This window comes from Rattus norvegicus, chromosome 18 (genome assembly GCF_036323735.1).
Source record: "Rattus norvegicus strain BN/NHsdMcwi chromosome 18, GRCr8, whole genome shotgun sequence".
NCBI lineage: Eukaryota > Metazoa > Chordata > Mammalia > Rodentia > Muridae > Rattus > Rattus norvegicus.
The window spans coordinates 31,027,450-31,046,643 of NC_086036.1; the positions used below are offsets into that span (position 1 = coordinate 31,027,450).

The 19,194-nt window shown below is 46.3% G+C and overlaps 1 protein-coding gene and 1 pseudogene across 1 annotated transcript in view; both read left to right on the top strand.

Annotated features, from left to right (window-relative positions):
- Positions 1-3,257, top strand: part of LOC120098315 (uncharacterized) — a 37,104-nt pseudogene extending 33,847 nt beyond the window's left edge.
- Arhgap26 (Rho GTPase activating protein 26) overlaps positions 1-19,194 on the top strand; it is a 786,446-nt gene that overhangs the window by 324,848 nt on the left and 442,404 nt on the right. The window lies entirely within an intron of this gene.

Below are 19,194 nucleotides of genomic sequence, written 5' to 3' on the forward strand. Positions count from 1 at the left end.
AAGGCCGGGAAATCTTGATGGTTGTTATGGAAGCAGTCTGTCAGTGGTTCCAGAGAGGAATCACTCAGGGCCAGAAGACCTTCCCTCAGTGTGGGTAATACAGTCTCCCTGGCAGCCCAGATGTGAAGAGGTGGAAGGCAGAATCAGGGTCAGATGCAACCTTCGCCGCTTCCTGGGGACGTGCATCTGTGCATGCTGTGCAGTCCTCCGCTGACAGATTCCAGTTTCTCTAGCCTTCTAGTGCAGATTTAACATCAGCAACTCTCCAGGGACGGCCCATGCCTTCAGGGTTGGATTGTGACTGAGGAATCAGCTTCATGGGCACAGCTATGGGGTCCCTGCCTCTCCAGCACTCCAGCCTGCAGATGGCCATTGCTGGACTTCCCAGGCCTAGAGTATAAACCAAATCTAATAAACTCCCATTTTATTCCACATACACACACCTCTGCCTAATACATTCACCAGTATCGACTTACCCATTTGCAGTTGACTGGGAAGACCACCTCCACGCCATCCTCACTCAGGTACGTGGCCTGAAGCTGCTCCAAGACTATGCTATTGAGAAGATTGCCGATACATTGGGAGTTGCTTCTCACATTTCTGCAGACAAAGAAAGTCACAGATGTGGCTGTACTGTACAGAAATCAAGGTAGGAGATTTCAGTGCTATTGTTTTCTTTCAAGGTGACAATGCCATGAACATTTGAGGAACTTGAATTCTGTCATGGTTGGGTCCACAAAATAAAGCAAGCATGTTCAAATAATCATATCTCCCCGCGTGTTTACCTGCTCACCGCCTGTGGCCTTCGACAGTGCCATCTTTATAATTCGAGGCTGTATTATATGGTGTGCGCAAATTTTATAAATAGAGGGAATGAAAATCTCTTATCATCGTGTATTCTTCATTATTCATGTTGCTTTTACCCTAAAAGTCTACTTTCTACAGCAGTACTGCAAGTCCTATTAACTTTATTATAATTTTTATTAGCATTTATACTACTACTCTATAATTTCATTTTAATACAAAGCTTCAGTTTTTTTATGAACAGTACATAGGGTTTTAGCCAGATCTATAATTGACTTTTAATTAAAGCAATTCATTCATTTATATTTAATGTAATAGCCAACCTTCCTAGACATAAGCCTAAGTACTCCCCTTCTACTGGGAATTACACCCAGAGCTCCACACGTGCTGAACAAGCGCTGGACCACCGAGCTGCGTCCTTAGCCAATTTAATGTACTTTGAGACAAAGTCTTTCTAAAGTGTCCAAGCTGGAATCAAACGGGCGATCCTCCTGCCTCAGCCTCTGGAATAGCATATTCCAGATGACAAGCATAAGCAACCACTCCTGTCTTTAATTTCCTATCTTATTAATATTTCACTTACTTATATTCTTTGTTTATGACAGAGTTTTGATGTATAAGGCCATCCTCCTGCCTCTGCTCTCCTAGTTTTAAATGATATTTTCATGTTTCCTAGGCTCCAGCAGAATCGTTATGTTGTATCTCTGTACTTCATTTCTTTAATCTGTCATCTTCAACCATTTTGTTTTTCCACAAAGAGCACCCTTTAGTTTTTGTGTTAGTAAAAGTTCCTGAACCTATATTAACTTCTTTTTAGTTTTTAGAGCCTATAACCTATAACCTGGATGATAGATAAGTTTCTTTCATCATCTGAGTTGTTTAAATTTCACTAATTTCTACTTTCCTGGTTTCTGTCTGCCGCTGGCACCCTAGGCGTCCAGAATGTGTCATGTGATGCCTTTGACCATGGTTAACAGCATTTCGGCCATTTTCTCTCCACCTGTTGCTGCTTCCTTTTTCTCTCTCACTTCCCTTTAGAAATCTCAGTTTTCATCTTTCACGTCCTCCTTATAGCAGTTTTACGTCACATTATTAGTCTGTGTTTTCTTTTGACCCACACCTCCTTCCTAGGGTACCCAGTCTCCCTTCAGCTGGGTCTCACTTGTTAGTCACCTGCGTTCAGTGTCTTGGTTTTGTTGATGTCTGTTTTCGAGACAGGGTCTCTTTCCGTAGCCCTGGCTGGCATGGGATGTGCTGACCTTAAAGTCACAGAGACCCATCTTCCTCTGCCATCATAAAGTTTTGCAGGTATATTTTTCAGTTCTAAATTTCCATTTGGTTAGTCTGACAAATCATCTTTTTTTATAAGCTCTTAGTTCTTGATATTCTTACCATGCGTTTTATCTTATTTCGTAAACATAACATGAGGTTCTTTTCATTTATTTATGTTGTGAGTGTTGATGTCCACATATCTGCATGGGTACGTGCATGCCGGCAGAAGGTACAGAAGGAGTCGGAGGATAGCTTGAGGATGTCGGTTATGTCCTTCCGCCAGGTGGGTTCCAGGAAGCGAACCCCAGTCATCAGGGCGTGGCAGTAAGCCTCCTTACTCACTGAACCACCTCACTCACCCATTCACAGTCATGGTGGTGAGCCTCCTTACTCACTGAACCACCCCAGCCACCCATTCACGGTTATTTTTAAAGTCTTTTCTGCTAGCTCCAAAATGCTGTAGTTCTCTGGGACTTTTTCTATTAAAGTCGTTTCTGCTGAATCGTGCTGTTTTATTTCCATGTGTCCTTGGTTATTTTTATGTATGCTGAAATTGTATGTGAAAATTGTTAGTGGAAGTGATGAGAGGATGTTCTAGGATGTGATTCTAGTCTCCAGGGAGTATTTATGCTGCTTCTGCAAGGCACCTGGGAACCCTAGCAGCCTGGGATCACCTCATTCTAATTTGACAAATTAAGTTAATTGGATGTTGGCTGAGGCTCTGCAAAGCCCATCTGCTTCCAATCCATCTAACCCTAAGCTACAGTCCTTTGACAGTCCTGGCCCAAGACTGGGGGTTTCAGGCACTCCCACGTTTGGTGGACACTGTATTCCTGCTTTTCTCCATGGCGTTGTGCCGAGCTGCTGCAGCCTCTGCCGACGACACCTGACTTCTCGCTTCCTATTTGTTTTTTTGAGAAGGGCACTGGATGTCCCATCGGCTGAGCCTGCCTCCCTGGATACCAGAACTCCCCAGACCCTGGGCTGATGGTTCTTTGTCACCCCTCTGCTCTCAGGGTCATGTCATTTTCAGTTTTTCTGCTTTCCTCATTGCTGCCAGGGAGCAGGACACAGGTCTGAAGACTTTAGTCTCCCATGACCAGATCGTAGGTGATGTAAATCAAGATGCTGCCACATGCCCATTCGGCTGTTCCTGTGGCAGCTGTGGCTGCTGGGGTTAGGTGTGGACCTGGTTGGCATGAGGGCCTCTCATCGCCTGCTTGGAAGTACAAGAAACAGAAAAGGACACACAGGCTTTTAAAAGAAAACATCCCCAAATTGATACTGGTGAAAATGAGAACAAAAACAGAAAAGGCTCTCTGAGGTCAGGTACGATGGTCCACACACCTAAGAAGCCAGCACCTAGTGGACGGAAGGAGGAGGATACTGTGTTCAAGACCAACCTGGGCTACAAAATGAGACCCTCTCTCGAACCAACAATTAAACAACAGCAGTATATCACCCAGCCAAAAGAAACCAGAGAAACACTTGGGTCCATGCCTACCCCAAGACTCCATCTTAAAATATGAGAGCCAGCTGGGAATGGTGGTACATGCCTTTATTCCTATACTCGGGAGGCAAAGGCAGGTAGACCTACGTGAGTTTGAGACCAGTCTGGTCTACAAAGCAAGCTTCAGGACAGCTGGGGCTACATGGAAAAACCCTGCCTCAAAAAAAACAAACAAAAACAAATAAAAATAAGCAATCAAATAAATAAGTTAAATATGTGAACTATAAACTAAGTTGCAGGGAGAAATGGGAATAAGTGAGACATCTTCCTATTAAATTCTAGCCTCCTGGTAGTTGGAGATTCCTTGAGTAAACACCAGCCTCCCCGCCCCCATGCAAAGCATAGTTTTAAAGTTAATTTATGTCTTTACTGAGCTCTCTTTAAAATGCCAAAGGGCCAGGGGGTGGATTCCATTCATAACACCAGCAGCATGTCTGAAAAATCCTCTTCTCTTGCCTCTCTCCCAAGCCCTCCTAATGATAGCCTAGCATCTATTCCACCTCCTGAATGTCTCTGAAATTCCCACCCATTAATTCAGCACCCCCTGGCTCTGTCTCCCTTATCCTCCCTCTGGCCTTCTGACCTCGACTTCTTTCTTCAGAAGAGAGCCTCTCTTTAGGTGGCCCACCCTCAAGCCATCCCACCCACAGAATGGCATCTTTCAAAGATCCTTTCCCAAGTTTCTCCATGTAGGACAAAAGTACCACAATTTAGCTGGAGGAGACTAAGCCCTCCCTTGCAGGAAATGGGGTTGGGGACGCTGTTGTAAATACTCTAGAATGCCTGCTTTTTTTCCTGTCCCACAGCTGTGGCATCTAGGGTGTTACCAGGATTGATATAACTTCAGAGGAGAATTCATTTCTAGGAGTTTTGGCACTGAGGGGAGTGCTCAGTGACTGCTACCCCCCCCCTTATTAATAGGTCAAGGTCCCCTCCCAAATCATCGCACCTCCCCTAGCCAGGCAAACCGGGGAGGGAAGGGTGATTCTGAGGAAAACCAACCTCAGATTTTCCTTGATGTATTTAATAATAGAAAGTTGGCAAAGCGTATCACAGCATACAAAGCATTTGATAAAAATAACGTCTGTTCGGCTTGGGAGTCAAGCTGGAGGAGCAGGAAAATGAAATTTATTTCTTCCTTGTGTGTTCTCATCCTACAAGACCCATCCTGTCCCTCTTCTTAATTATAGATATTTTCATATGTTGTCTTCTGTGGTCACAATGGCTTCTTCTTCCAAGGACTATGGAGGAAGTTTCCAGGCAAGGGAGGCATAGACTGGGGGCTGGTTCCTCACTCCCTCTGCACCCCTGTCCCCCAAGGGTGCAATGTCAGGACCTCCCATGCCAGTGAATGAGCCAGTGGGGATCTAGGAGATGACATTTTCAACGGAAGCAGGGGCAGTTAGCCAATGACAGGGTGTCCCCCCACCCCCAGTCTACCTGTGTGTCTGAGAGTCCTTGACATTAGAAGGTCAGGTTGTAGAGCCTACAGTTCTTCAGGGAGATCCCGCTGGCTCCTTAAACAACAGTTCTTAACTCAACCTGTGGGTTGTGACCCCTTCAGGGTTTGCACTATCAGATATTTGCATTATAATTTATGACAGTGGTAAAACCACAGTTATGAAGTAACAACAAAGCAACCTTACGGTTGGGGGATCACCACATGATGAGGAACTGTATAAAAAGGTGGAAGCGTTATGAAGGTTAAGAACTACTGCATAAAAGGCCCACTTGGGGCGGGGGAGGGGGTCTTCAGTTTGCACACAAGAATGAGACTGAAGAATCTGGGGGAAACCCAAATGACTCAATTTGCAGTCCGTTGGTAGATGGGTGAGTTTAGTTATGGTGAAACATATGTGACAAAGTTTACAGTTTAACTATTTTTAAGCATATGTTCACATGATTGTGCAACCATTGTCTTCCTTCTCCACAAATCTCTCAGCACTATCGACTGAAGCTCCCTCCCTGTAGACAGGCCTCCTAGCCCCTTAGCTCCAGGCAGTCCTGTTCCCCTTTGATCCCTCTGGGTAGTCAGCAAAGTGGAGTGGGGCAGTACTTATCCTTGGCTTATTTCTCTTAACGTTATGTCCTCAAAGTTCACCGGCGTGGCAGCATATGGCGGAATTTCCTTCCTTTTAAAGACTGAGTAGATTCCATCTACCTGTTGACTGTAATGAATACATTATGAGCAAGTGATAATAATTAGTAATAACTAATGATGAATAATACATTGAACAAAAGCACATTCCCACCCCTCCCCCTTCCTTCCCTCCATTCCCCCCCTCTCAAGTCTCTACCAGTTGTTATCTGGGAAATCTTATGCAAACTTCTTAAACTCGGGGTCTCAGTAACCTGGACTCTAGCAGGGCATTGCTGCATGCCTCCCTGAGGGGCCGAGGGGAAGAAGTAATGCATACCCAGTGCTGAGAACAGTGCAGGTTCACAGGGAACATCTTGTAAAGATTCGCTCTCATTGCTGCTTTTTCCTAAGTTCACCACAGAATCCATCTTGATTTTTAAAATTACATTTATCTATTTTTGTTGGGTGTGGACAGCATCTACATGCCATAGCCTATGGTTGGAGGTCAGGGGACAACTGGTGTGTGTCAGTTCTCTCCTTCCAGGGATTAAACTTAGATTGCTGAACTCGGTGGCAAGCGCCTATACCCACTGAGCCATCTTACCAGCCCTGTCTCCATTTTCATACCTGTAAAATTTGAATGGTGAAATCTCATACAAGAATTCCACAGCTGTAGTATCATTGATATACCATTTATTTCACCCAGCACACATCAAAAGGGCACCTCTTCTGCACATGAACCAGATCCTTGCCGTTGGTGAGCATCTGCGGTTTTCTGGTTCCTTTGTCAGGCAGATACAATTTCAAGGTTGGCTTACCTTGTTAAGGGAAAAGGCAAGCCCATTAAAGAGCAGGTTGTTTTCATGGTGACCACAAGGGGGCCCCCTCCACCCAGCCACGAGTATCAGTGCATCACACAACACACAAGGGCTCTGAAGGGGAAAGCTGAGTGATTGTAGTGAGGGCGTGTGAGGGGAATGTGAGGGGACAGCCACTTTTCTTCTGTAGATTCACAAGGTGATAGACATTGAGGGTTTAAGTAGACCTCACCCTTGCAGTAGAGTCAAGTTGTTTGAAGCATGGTCCCAAGAGCAGCAGTGTTAGTGTCCAGCCACTGCCAGTAATTTAACCCCAGACCCGCCGAATTCTTGGATGTGTTGCTCTCGGTGAAGCCTGGCTCTGTTGTTCACTGTTAGGATTTGCTACCGTTTAGGAGGCAGGGCCTCCATGCATGGCTCCAACTGTCCTTGAACGTAGCCCAACTCATTGTTCTAACAGTTGGTTCTATAGGTGTGTCCCACCCTGTCTCCACCTTCCACACATACCATTTTTATATATTTGAGACAGGGTGTCATTCTGTAGCTCAGGCTCACCTGGAACTGGCAGCGATGCCCCTGCCTCCACCTCCCAAGTGTTGGGATCATAAGTTCATGTCACCAATTTTCAGCTAAAATAATTTTATTTTTTTATTAAAAACATTACATTTTGCTACATAATCCAGGCTGACCTTGAACTCACAACAATCCTCCTGCCTCAGGCTCTGGACTGTTAGGATTTACAGGAATGAGTCCCTTGTCTGTGTCTTTGTTTCCATGGCTGTTCCCCATCCCCATGAGGGTAAAATGTAGGCTCAGGGTGTAGAACTGCTGCTCCCTCATCAAGGACTCCTTCCTGCATACTTACAGGTGATAAAACCTTGTTGGTATTTGATCTGATCACACGCCTGCCAGGAGGTGAAATAGGAGATCGGGCCCTCATCCTCCATGCTAACACCTTAGAGTCATTTATCTGAGGACACCCGAGGGTGCGGAAGTCCGTCATTCTGCAGGGCTCTGTGCTGGACCGGGGGCTAAGGCACAACTCAGCTGTCTTTTCCTGGGCTCCAGGCGCTGTGGAGGCAGCTGCCTGAAAGAACAGAGGGGAGCAGGGCAGTAAGCAGATGTTGCCAGGAGCCAGGGGGTAGGAAGGGTGGAACCCGCTTGAGACTGCCCAGGGAGAGGGGGAAATGGGGGTGGTGCCGAGGGTGCCTGGAAGTAAGGAACAAATCTCTTGCGCATCTAGACAGGCCCTGCAGTGGGCGTGTTTGCTGTTAGTGGGATGAATGGATACGCTGGAGGAGAAGGCGCATTTCAGCGGAGCGTGGCACTGAAAGGCGAGGCTGTCTGGCAGGCTGCTCTGACTCTCGTTAGTTGTGGGATGAGCCACCGGCAAGTGTGACCGCAGATCCTACACTTGGACGGGCCGTAATTTGCCTGTGGGCTTGTCTGCATGCCATCTAATCTTGTGCTTGTTCCTGTGGTTTATATCGTTGCTCCTGGTGCAGACACTGCTCCTGGCGCTCCGCTGGCGGAGGGCTCCTTCCGAGGCAGCTGCAGCAGTGTGGCACCTGGCAAGGAGGCGCCCATCTGGTTGGCGGATGTGGCTGCACAGGATGCATGGCCGCCACGGTGGCTACTGGGTGGCTTGAAGATACAGCTGCCACCAAATGCCAAATGCCAAATGCCTTACTTCTTTCTTCATGATTAACTAAGAGTACACCAAACCCCACCCGGGGGTGGGGCAGGGTACAGGAGGAGGCCGGCTACTTTCACTTGGATTCCTCCCTGTGCAGGGAAAAGGGGAGAGTTCTAGAAAGTGATAACGAGTGCACTCTCCATTGCTGTGGGTCTTCCTTAGTTGCCAGACCATCATGAGGTGTTTTGTTTTGGGAGAGTGTTTATGTATGTTGGGTATACATGCATATATTCACATGTGAGTAAGAACGTGTGTGTATAGATGCCCGGCTGGAGATTGATGTCCAGTGTCTTCCTTAATCACTCTTCACTGTATCTACTGATCCTAGAGTGCATCAACTCAGCTAGATAATATACAGTCAGTGCTCTGTCTGCTGAACCTTTTCCTCAGCCATATACAAGGAGGGTTCTCCCAGGGTTTCCGGTCTAGGTATATGTGTGGGTGTCCAGGCAGTGACGATAAGAATCCAAGAAGAAGGAGACAACCAAAAGCAAAAGTTGGGCTAAATGTTTTTCCCTCAAAGAAATAAATGCTGCAGCGGTAGGGCCCAGTTATCTGTGCTCTGGATTTCTCTGACATATAGCACACTCAGGGCAATGCATTCTGGATGGGTAAGCATGTGGGGCTACCCCAACTCTTAGTGCCAGGGCAGCTCGACTTACAATAGGGCATAACCTCATAATCTCATTGTAAGTTGAAGATTATTAGTCAAAAATGTATTGTTACTTAAGCTTGAGAACCCCATTGGCTTGGCAACACATTACAGGTAGTGGTGGGTATTTGCCTCAAGTACCCCCACCCCCAAAGTCATGTCCAACATCACAAGTGTAACACACTGTGTTCTACCACCTCTCAATACCATTAGCCAGGTCTATAGGCTAATTTCACATAGTGTAGTCTTAGCCTGCCTGTATCCAGGCACCCATAGTCGTTGTTAAAGATGTAGGGTCCTTGACCCCACCCCAGACCTACTAAACCAAGAGCTCTAGAGGGAAGGCAGCCTTACTTAATTACTCTTTTCTTTTGAGACAATGTCTCTATCCCAGGGTAGCTCCTATTCTTCTGATCTAACCTCCCAAGTGCTCAGAGCTTTCTGCACACTTCTCTTACTTCAGGGTAGCCAGAGAGTCAACAGCCATAGACAGAGCGCCTAGACATGTTTTTGACATTGCTTCATAACATTTCAAAAACTGCAACAGCCAACGGAGATGTAGACATTCTGGAGAAAAGGAATAGAAACAAAAGGGCGGGGGATGGAGGATACGAAATCGAGAAGTGATCTACAGCAGGGCTCCACCCTACAGCCCCCCCGCCCCCCGTAGCTTCATTTTAAGCAGGTGACCTTCAGCAGAGGTGCAGTTGGGAGTCATGGTGCATCTGCTCCTGGCACTCTGCAACATGTGGAAGGCTGTGGCTCGAAGCTCAGATTTCTCCCTCGTACACCCTCAATGTTTTTTCCAGACTCAACCACTCCTCAGGAGCCAAGCAAAGTGTCAGCCAATGTAAGACAAAGAAGCAAAGAAAAGTAGGAACGTGATGTTATTTGAGGCCATCTTGAGTCCGAGGCCAAGAAATTGTGGTGGTGGAAAAACACAGGGTTTCTCACCTGGATGCTCACCCAGCCTTGAGGCTGAACTGAGTGTGTGAAAAGACTAGCACAGTCCTTTGTGGAGAGGCTGGTTGAAGTTAGTGACCTCTTCGTAGCGGCAAAGAAGCCAAGCCTTTATGCCTCAGACCGTTTGGCTTCCCACTCCACAGGGCAATCTGGACCTGTGCCTATGAGTGTAGGAAGCTGCAATCCTTAATGACCCCAGGCTTGACACTTCCCTCCCCCACTACCCCCTTCCCCACTTCAGCCCACAGGTTCCAAGCTCTAAGGGAGCAGACGGGACAGTCCTTATGTCTATGAGGTAGCTCAGTATGGCTTTGCTTTTAGTCCTGTGGAACCTTCCGTGTAGAGAAAAGAACAGTGCTGTTCTCTAGGGATCTAGCCTGTGGGACAATGCCAGCTCTGTTCCTGTGGTGCCTGGCACCCAGGCAGTTAACCCAGAAACCTTCCCTGTGCCCTTCAGGGCAGGCAAATTTTAAAGCACTCCCTTCAACTTTGGCCCAACATATTACAGGCTAAGAGGACACAGCTGCTACCCCACTGCTTTTCCATGCCCTGTGACCGGGAGGTCCTCCTCTGCAGCTAATGATCCCTGGGACAATTTGTAGAGCTTCAGAATTCCCCTAGGGACTCCCTGAGAGAAGAGAAATCTGTGTTCACTTAACAAGACGGGCTAAGGATTTGTACAGTGTCTTTCTCTTGGCCCCTGTGGCAGCCAGAGAGCAAACAGCCACAGAAGACCAGAACCTCCCCCATACCCCCGTAATTTTCACCTTGTTCAATAACATTTAAGAAAGCTAAGATAGCTAACAGAAATGTAGACCGTCCCAGGAAAAGGAATAGAAACAAAGGAAGTGAAACTAACAGAATAAGCAGGGTATTTGTGCACACATTCCCTGGTATGCCTACCAAAGGTGGCACACAGATTTAGTTCTGAGATTTTTTTGCTTTTTTTTTTCCAAGAAAAAGAGGCACTCAGTATTAAAGATGACCTGGATGGACGATTCTTTACCCTTTCCTGATTACTGAGCTCCAGCCAAAGGCTGGGCACTGCCCTAGGCACAAAGAGATAGAGAGCCAAGAGGACGTCAAGGATCTGTCTTCATGGAGCAGACTCTCTAGCAGGGGTGGGGAGGGGTAACGGTGGGGTGAGGGAGGACTGGGACAGAAAAAAATATACAAGCAACGAAACCCTTGACGACTCTATGTGGAGATGAGAAGTGCTAAAAACAAGATGAAATGGCACCCAGGGCACGAAGAATGGCCCCTGTCATTTTAAATGGAGTCACTGTGGCATGTCCTCTCAGGGAGTGACAACTTTTGAACACCAAGCTGCAGGGTGAGGAAGTGACCACGGATGTGTGGGAGAGAAGTGTTTAACATGGGGACAAAGCCACATGGCATGCCAGGAACCTCCAAGGGGCCAGAGTGGTCCCAGCAGAGGGACCTGGACTGAGAGGAAGGGATAAAGAGGCTTGGATGCCCCCTGGAGTTGTGCAGCACCCAGCACAGGATGGGGTGAGGTCAGAGACCAGGCAATCGATGCCCACAGAGAGCAATAGCAATGCTGAGACAGGCACCGTGGCATGTATCTGTGGAGTCCCAGCCTCGGAGCAGAGGCAAGAGGGTGAGGAGTTCAAGGCCAGCTTTGGATGCACAGGGAATTAGAAGAAAGGCTCTGGGGACTGGGGTGTAGGTAGGAGTGCTGGTTTGTCCAGGCTGCTGTACAAACTAGTGTAGTAGTGTAGTAGACTAGCAAAACTGGGAGGCTGGCACAGCAGTGGATGGATGGCCAGATGGAAGTCTTCTTGCATTTTGCTTCCCCCCTCTTAAGTTTGTTGTTTTTCTAGTAGTGCAGGGGGAGGAACCTGGGGCTGTGAGCATGCTAGGCAAGCATTCAATCAGAGTCATACCCCAGCTCCCTTTTGTTTTTCCGTTACATGTACTGATGTCTTTGTGCGTACACACACACACACACACACACACACACACACACACACACACACACACACACACGCATGTCTGCTTATGAGGACCAGAGAACAACTTGGTCCTCTCCATTACGGGAATCAGGAATCCAACTCAGGCCATTTGGCTTGGCATCAGGTGCTTTTACCTCCTGAGCTAATTGCTGGCCCTGTCCTTGATTTTTAATGACAACCTTCTTCTATGTCCTTATATGTTTTTCCCCATGTGCATACCGTATGTCTTCTTTGTGTCCCTTGGTATCTCCTAAAGGCACCATTCAGATAGCTTTAGAGGCCACTCTGATGGCCTATGAAGTCACATTCAGTCATAGTCAGAGGCACTTTAGAAATTAAATGCATTAAGTTTTGGAGAATAAAGTTTGACCCATAAGAAGGCAATGGTAGGGAGTAGGAAGCTGACTCAGTGGATAAGGAATTTGCTGTGCAATTGTGAGGACTTGAGTTCAGATTCCCAGCACTCACATAAATGCCAGGCAGGTATACTGGCCAGCCTGTCATCCTAGTGCACAATGTTCTTAAAGTCCCCTGATGAACAACAATAATCCACCCTTTTCTAATGGCCGAATAGTATTCCATTGACTTTGGTTCTTCTGTCTATTACTCAATGGACTTTCAAGTTGTTCCCAGTTAAAGCTGCTATGAAAGCTTAAAAACAAGTTCTGTTGGGAGTGTGCATGTTTTGTTCTCTGAGGAGAGGGATGTTGTTGGGTATTGGTACTCTGACACCCTCAGGAAGAGCCTAACCACATTTAACAGCTTTATCATTTCATAGTCACATCAACACATGAGCATTCCAGTTTCTTCTGGGCATCAACAGGTTTTCCTATACATTCCGGCTAGTGAATAGGATGTGGAAATCTTACTGTGATTTTGGTTGCTTTTCCCCAGTGAGTAAGGATTTTGAACATTTCTCATTTTTCTTGATGGTCACTTGTATATCTACTTTGGAAGAAATAGCTATTTAAATTACTTGCCTATTTTTTTCCTTTAGGTTGCATGTCTGTTTAGGATTGAGTTGCAAAGATTTCTCATGTGCTCTTGATAGAAGTCCTTCGCTGATACTGGAGTCCTAAACATTTCTTCCTGTTCAGTGGGTTGTTTTTTCTTTCTCGAGTGTATCTTGTATAGCATAGAGCTTTTCGTTTTGATGGCTGGCCATATAAATCTGAGAGTCTTAAGCATCTCCACATTATTTTAAGCCACAAGAATCTACAAGACTCTTTAACCCAGGGTCTCTTTAAAGAAGGAATTGAATTATCCAAGAACTGAGCCCAAGGTTGTTCACTATTCAGGGGTCTAGGTAAGGGGAGATGGCCACAAAGGAGCCTGGAGGGGTCTGCGATCTCTGTTCTGTTTTGCGGGTGCTCATCTCTTTCCAGCATACCTACAGAAAGCTCACAGTCTCTGTATTTCAGGAAGTATACTTCTGATCCTCTGTTTTAATCCCCCCCTCAAGGCCATGCAAGCTCTAGGGTCCTTGCTCCTTCCGGTGTGAAAGACTGGCCTATTAATAGACTCCTGGGAAGCAGACACCAAGAAGGTACCAGAGATTTATTGGCTGTGACTTCTGGGAAAGATGAAGAGGTCAAGAGGCAGGAGCTAGTTAAGGAGAAGTTTCAGGAGAAGGAGAAGAAAAGAGGGCTGCAGGTAGATTTTTAGACTACAGCACAGTTCTGAGAACCTACTGACACCTTTAGGGGCTTGTCCCGGAAACAGTCTATACTGGCTAGAAAATGACATAGCTTTATAATTTCTGTCGTTATCAGTCTTTGGCTGGAGGAGGTATTTGGGGAGTGAGTGATCTTAGCAGGAACACTGAGGTTGAGTATGAAGATCCCGTAGTCAGACACTGTTAACAAATTGCGGTTCTCCCACAGAGGGACACTGAGTGGTGGATCCCCATGCCTTCAACAGCCCAACTTCATGCTCACAACTGACTCCTTCATAAATACTTAGCTCCTCTAAAGCCTCATTGCTTTCTGTTGCTGGGGTGAACATTAGAAGGAAGTCACAACTGACTGCAAGCTAGGGAGACAGCTCAGCTAGTAAAGTGCCTGGCATGCTAAAAGAGGACCCTAGTTTGAAACCTAGGACCCTCAGAAAATTCAGGGAGAGATCCCGTCTGAGAAACAACACAATAGATATCGATCAGTTCTTATCTCCCTCTTCTCTATCCACTTACAATTCCTTCCACTTTTAGTTATCACTTCTGCAAATCTTGGTGGTGTGCCTATGATGAAACACCGCTGCCAAAAGCATCCTGGGAAAGAACTGGTTTATTTCACTCCTAGCTCCAGATAGCAGTTCCTCATGGGAGGAAGTCAGGACAGGAACTCAAACAGGGCAGGAACCTGGAGACAGGAGTTGATGCAGAGACCATGGAGAGGTGCTGCTTACTGGCTTGCTCCCTGGGACTTGCTCATCCTCCTTTCCTTTAGAACCCAAGACCATCAAACCAGGGATGGCACCACCTACCATGGGCTGGGGCCTCCCCCATTGATTACTAATTAAGAAAATGCCTTACAGCTAGCTGGATCTTATGGAGGCATTTTCTCAACTGAGGCACCCTCTTCTCTAATGACTCTAGCTAGTGTCAAGTTGACATAAAACTTTCCATCATAGCCTTCCAAGACAGAACGTGTCACCCAGTAGCCTTGAGGAATAGCACCATGTAAGAGGCTCTGTGAGCTTCCTGGTGCTGTGGTGATAAAGTATCAGAGGAGATAGCCTACTCAAGAGAAACTAATTAGCTCCTGTTTCTTTAGGCCAGAAGCCCAAGAGCAAAGGTGTCAGTAGTGTTGGGTCCTGCTGAGGACCTTGAAGGAAGAGATAGTGCAGACTTTCTTGATGGGTTTGGAGATGATGTCTTCTTCCTGCCTTGTTGCATTGTCTTCTCTCTGATCATGTCTGTCTCCAGATCTTTTCTGGCAAAGATGACAGTCACACTGGATTAGAGCCTTTCCTAATGACTTCACTTAAACATTGGCAGGTACGTGGGAGGACATAGTTTAGATCATAATATGGACTTGGGGATAGCTGTTGCTACTGCCCAGTCAAGCATGTTGCTAGAGCATCCATGGTATGATGAAAAGTGAGGACCATGCTGTTGGTATCTTCAGTGGGTCCGCTTATCTATTACCCATCATGCGTCTGGCTCATCCGGCTGAGGCATTTTGTCTATTTGGGTGTTCTGTGCCTCTTCCATGGAGGGTGCTTTCTGGTGGGCATCAGAATGTGACACAAACATTTTCGTTTTGTGCCTACTCCCATCCATCTCTCTGGGCCTCAGATCTTATCTCTGACAATCCAGATTCCTATTGTAGTAAGCCACGTGTGTTCCTCTACCCATATGTGTCCCTGTGGTCTTACCTCTGAACACAAAATAGAGGAGCTCACACATCATTGCCAGTTCTACCCACTGGGTGGACTTCTGTCTCCATCCACTGTGTTTCAAGACCACTCCTGAATGTAGCAGCAATGGTAATATGACACTATGCGCCATGATGACTACTATATACTCAGCTACCAAAACAGTCCATCATGATACACACTAGGGCCTCTTCCTTCTTCAACCTCACTTAACCCCAGCATAATATAGGCCCCTATGGGGGAGGTATGCCAGGTATGTCTGAGGGTCTTGGCTGTCTGTTGATAAAAATTTATTCCATAGCTGGTGTACAGGATAGCCAAGGATACATACACAGCACATTCTCCCGCCCTCCAAAGGTGAATCCATACAACATAGCACTCTAAGCTTGTCTAGATTACTGAGTTGGTAGATTCACAGGTCCAGCTTGGAGCAGTTAGTTTTAGACTCATGGTCAATTTGTTCCCCAAAGTCAAGTGAACTATGTGCACCAGGATCCTGTACCCATTGGGAGTGGGCTTTTCTCACAATATATGCTTGTGTGCCACAGACATGATCCTGTTCTGAAATCCCAGGGCTGCACTGTGATTCCTCCACTGGGACCTGCAGCAATGTCGTTTACCTCAGAGGAGAGAGAATTCTGCCATGTTCATGGCAAGTGGTGGCTCCTGAATCTTTATAGCAGACCTGTCCCCATCTGTGAGGTACCCTTTTCTCACCAAGCTTTATCAGGTTTAGTCACTCCTGGTGCATTCTGTCAGAACAGCATGATGCCATCAACAAGATGCATCCCTGTGGTTGTTCTGTGAAGAGCACAGTGCTCTTCAGGCTGTCTTACCATGAGAACAGGGAACTTTAAATAGCCTAGTGTCAAAAACAAGTCAGTGTTATCAGTTTTAAGATAAAGTAAGATGGTACGGATCCTCTTTCCTAACTAGAATAGGAAAGAGCATATGAGTCAAGCCAATGTCCAGACACTTCCTGTGTGGGGGAGGCCTTATTAACCTGCACTGGCATCACATTCAACACTGCCACTGAGCTCAAGGCCACCCTTCAAAGGAGCTTGTAATTGCAGGTATTCTCCAAGAGTGGTCCTTGACAGACTCAATGAAGATGTCAGCCTTGCATTCCTTAGGGTCTTCTGGGGAAGGATATATGGTAGTAGCCTAGGCTAGCCTGGAACTCACAGTGAAGCCCATGGCCTTAAACTTGATGAGGCATTCCTCCTGACTCACCCCTCTTAAATGTTGGAATTGCAAACGAGCCACCATGCTCAGGAAGTTTAGAGTTTTGCTGTTGGGTTTTGTTTTGTTGTTGTTTTAGACAAAGTTCTCACATAGCCCAGCTTAGAATCAATTCTGTATAGCTGAAGAATTCGTTGACTTTCTGATCTGCCAGCTTCCACCTTCTGAGTGATGAGAGGCATGTACCCCCATACCTAGATAGTGCTGGGTGTCAAACCCAGGGCTTTCTGCAGGCCAGGAAGGCACTCTACTGAGCTAATCCCTGCCCCCCCCTCAGACTTTTAATTGTGATATTATCTCCATCATATATTTGTTTATTGTCTCAATCATGAGGGGCTGATAGGTTTAATGGTCTCTTATCGTTCAGGTTAAGGATTCAATGTAGGTACTTATCCCAATTGCTAAGTTGATCCACTTAAAGACTAAGTTGATACACTCATAGACTAGGGAAATGCTTCCTGCATAGTTTCATAGAGATATTATTCATGATTCCTCTTCATAACCCTACCTTTTAAAGCCTTCTGTTTAGTAGAGGACCAGAATAATATACTGTGTGTCTGAGCATCTGTATCTCCTCAGATCTACCCAGAAGTATTTTGAACATTGGAGTATCCCATCTCCTTAGTATGATGACTTATGCTCTCAGATGTACTTTTATCCTGCTGTTGGGCCTTTCTTCTCAAGACCTATCTACCTCTTCAGTCAACAGGTTCTGAATCTGAACATTGACACTGGTTCAGATCTGAGTGAGGGATGATGACTTCTTACTTGGGTAACTGACTTCAGACTCTCAGTTTTCCTCTCTTGCTTCAGGTGTGTGTGTGTGTGTGTGTGTGTGTGTGTGTGTGTGTTGGGGCAGGGGGTATTAGTATTAAGCTCCACCATAAAGGATGCTCTTCTGTGCGGCACCTGGAAACAACCACCCTCACGATTCCATAAAGGTGAATTTGTCTTTACTGTCCCACCAAATTTGCCAGTCATTATGGTAAATGCTGTCAGACCTGGACCCTGTGACCTAAGAATAGAGGTCATTCCCATGGATATTGACTAGTCCAGCACTCTAATTACTTCTAGCCTGCAGAGGAGAGACCCTGCTGAGGTCTTCAGTGATGCTGGAACCCCTGGTGGCTGTGGCTAATGATGTATCTGGTCCCTCTCATGGAACACAATCATCTGGGTTCACTTCGTTTGGTTTTGTTTCCCTTTTCTCTACCATATTTCAAGATATTAGGCATTTAAATTTTTTCATATAATGTATTTGCTCATAATCCTTCACCTCCTAACTCCTCCTCGATAGATCTCTCCCATTCCTACCTACCCTGTTCACAATGTTTCTGTCTTAAGAAAACAAAGCCAATACCAAAACAACAACAACAACAACAAAAACAAAACAAAACAAAAAAAAACCAAAAGAAACACACACACACACTACCACCACTGCCACAACCAGACAACAGTAACAACAAAATGGAGTCTGTTTTGTATTAGCTAACTATAACGCAGCATGTGGCCTGCCCTGGTGTGGCCTCCTTAGAGGAGGGGTGTCATTGGGGGATGGGCTTTGAGGTTTCAAAAGCTCATGCCATTCCCAGTTACAGCTCTCTTTTAGCCCTGCCTCTTGCCTGTGGACGAGTATGTAAGATCTTAGCTACTGTTCCAGTACCGAGCCAGCCTCTGAGCTGAAGTGCTCCCCGCCATGATGATCATTGACTTTAACCCTCTGGAACTGTGAGCCCAATAACATTTCCTTTTATAAGAAATGTTGTCCTGGTCATGGTGTCTTAGCATAGTAGGAGAAAAGCAACTAAGACATCTGGTATATGATTGGCTCGCCCAGTGTCTCTTCACTGAAGAAAACTGATTTTCAAGCTTGGTATTTTTTGCTTTGTTCAGTATGAATTGTCAATCTCTTCAGGTTTCCAAGAACTGTTGGGCTTTCTGTTGATTGCAGGTGAACAAATTCCCTGTAACCTTGTGGCCTAAGAGACCACCCTGTGTCAGAGCTTCCTTGGGTCAAGCTAGGAGCTCTTTAGCTAGATGATTCTGCTCAGGAACCCTTTGCAGGGTCAGATTGTTAGAAGGCTCACTTTACGGCTGGCAGTTATGCTGGCTGTCATCCGGGTCACCCAGCTTGTCAGGCCTCCAGAAGGTCTCCCAAGTCCATTTTCTTCACACAGCTTTTCCAGTGAGCTTCTTTGGATTTCCTGGGCCAAGACTGAGTGAGTCAGATTATCCTGATTAGATTAAACCCAGATTGAAACAGTGTAGTCATGGCAGTAGCATTTCTCACCTCTGCAGTATCCTAGTTACTAGACATCTAGCCCATGTTAATTCTTATAAAACTCACTGTACAGTAGCAGACCTGACACATCCAAGGCTCTGGGAAGTGAGGGGAGCCAAAGAGGCCAGGGTGCCTATTCCTTGTGGAGGTGAAGTCTCTGCAGCGTCACCTAGCTTGGGGACAATGTTAACTCTTCCTAGGAAGAAGAGGTGAGTCTTTTTTCTCTGAGGTGGAGAAAACACCTGTGGGGAATAGAATCATTTCCTCAGGCAAAGCTCAACATATCCACACAGATGTTGTATCCATCCTTCAGAACCCAGGTTTTCCTAGATCCAGGCTGAGCATTTGAGAATACTTGGAACTAACTGCAAGGCTAACTGGTCTACCAGGTTCCTCAGCCGTGCTAGGTCTTCCTCTAATGAAGGAAGGACCTGTATAGGCCACTAGCATTCCAGTTGAAGGCTTCCTCTGTAGGGCTTCAAAACAGGTTAGTAAGCTAAGGCTGTGCCTCAGACAATAAAGGAG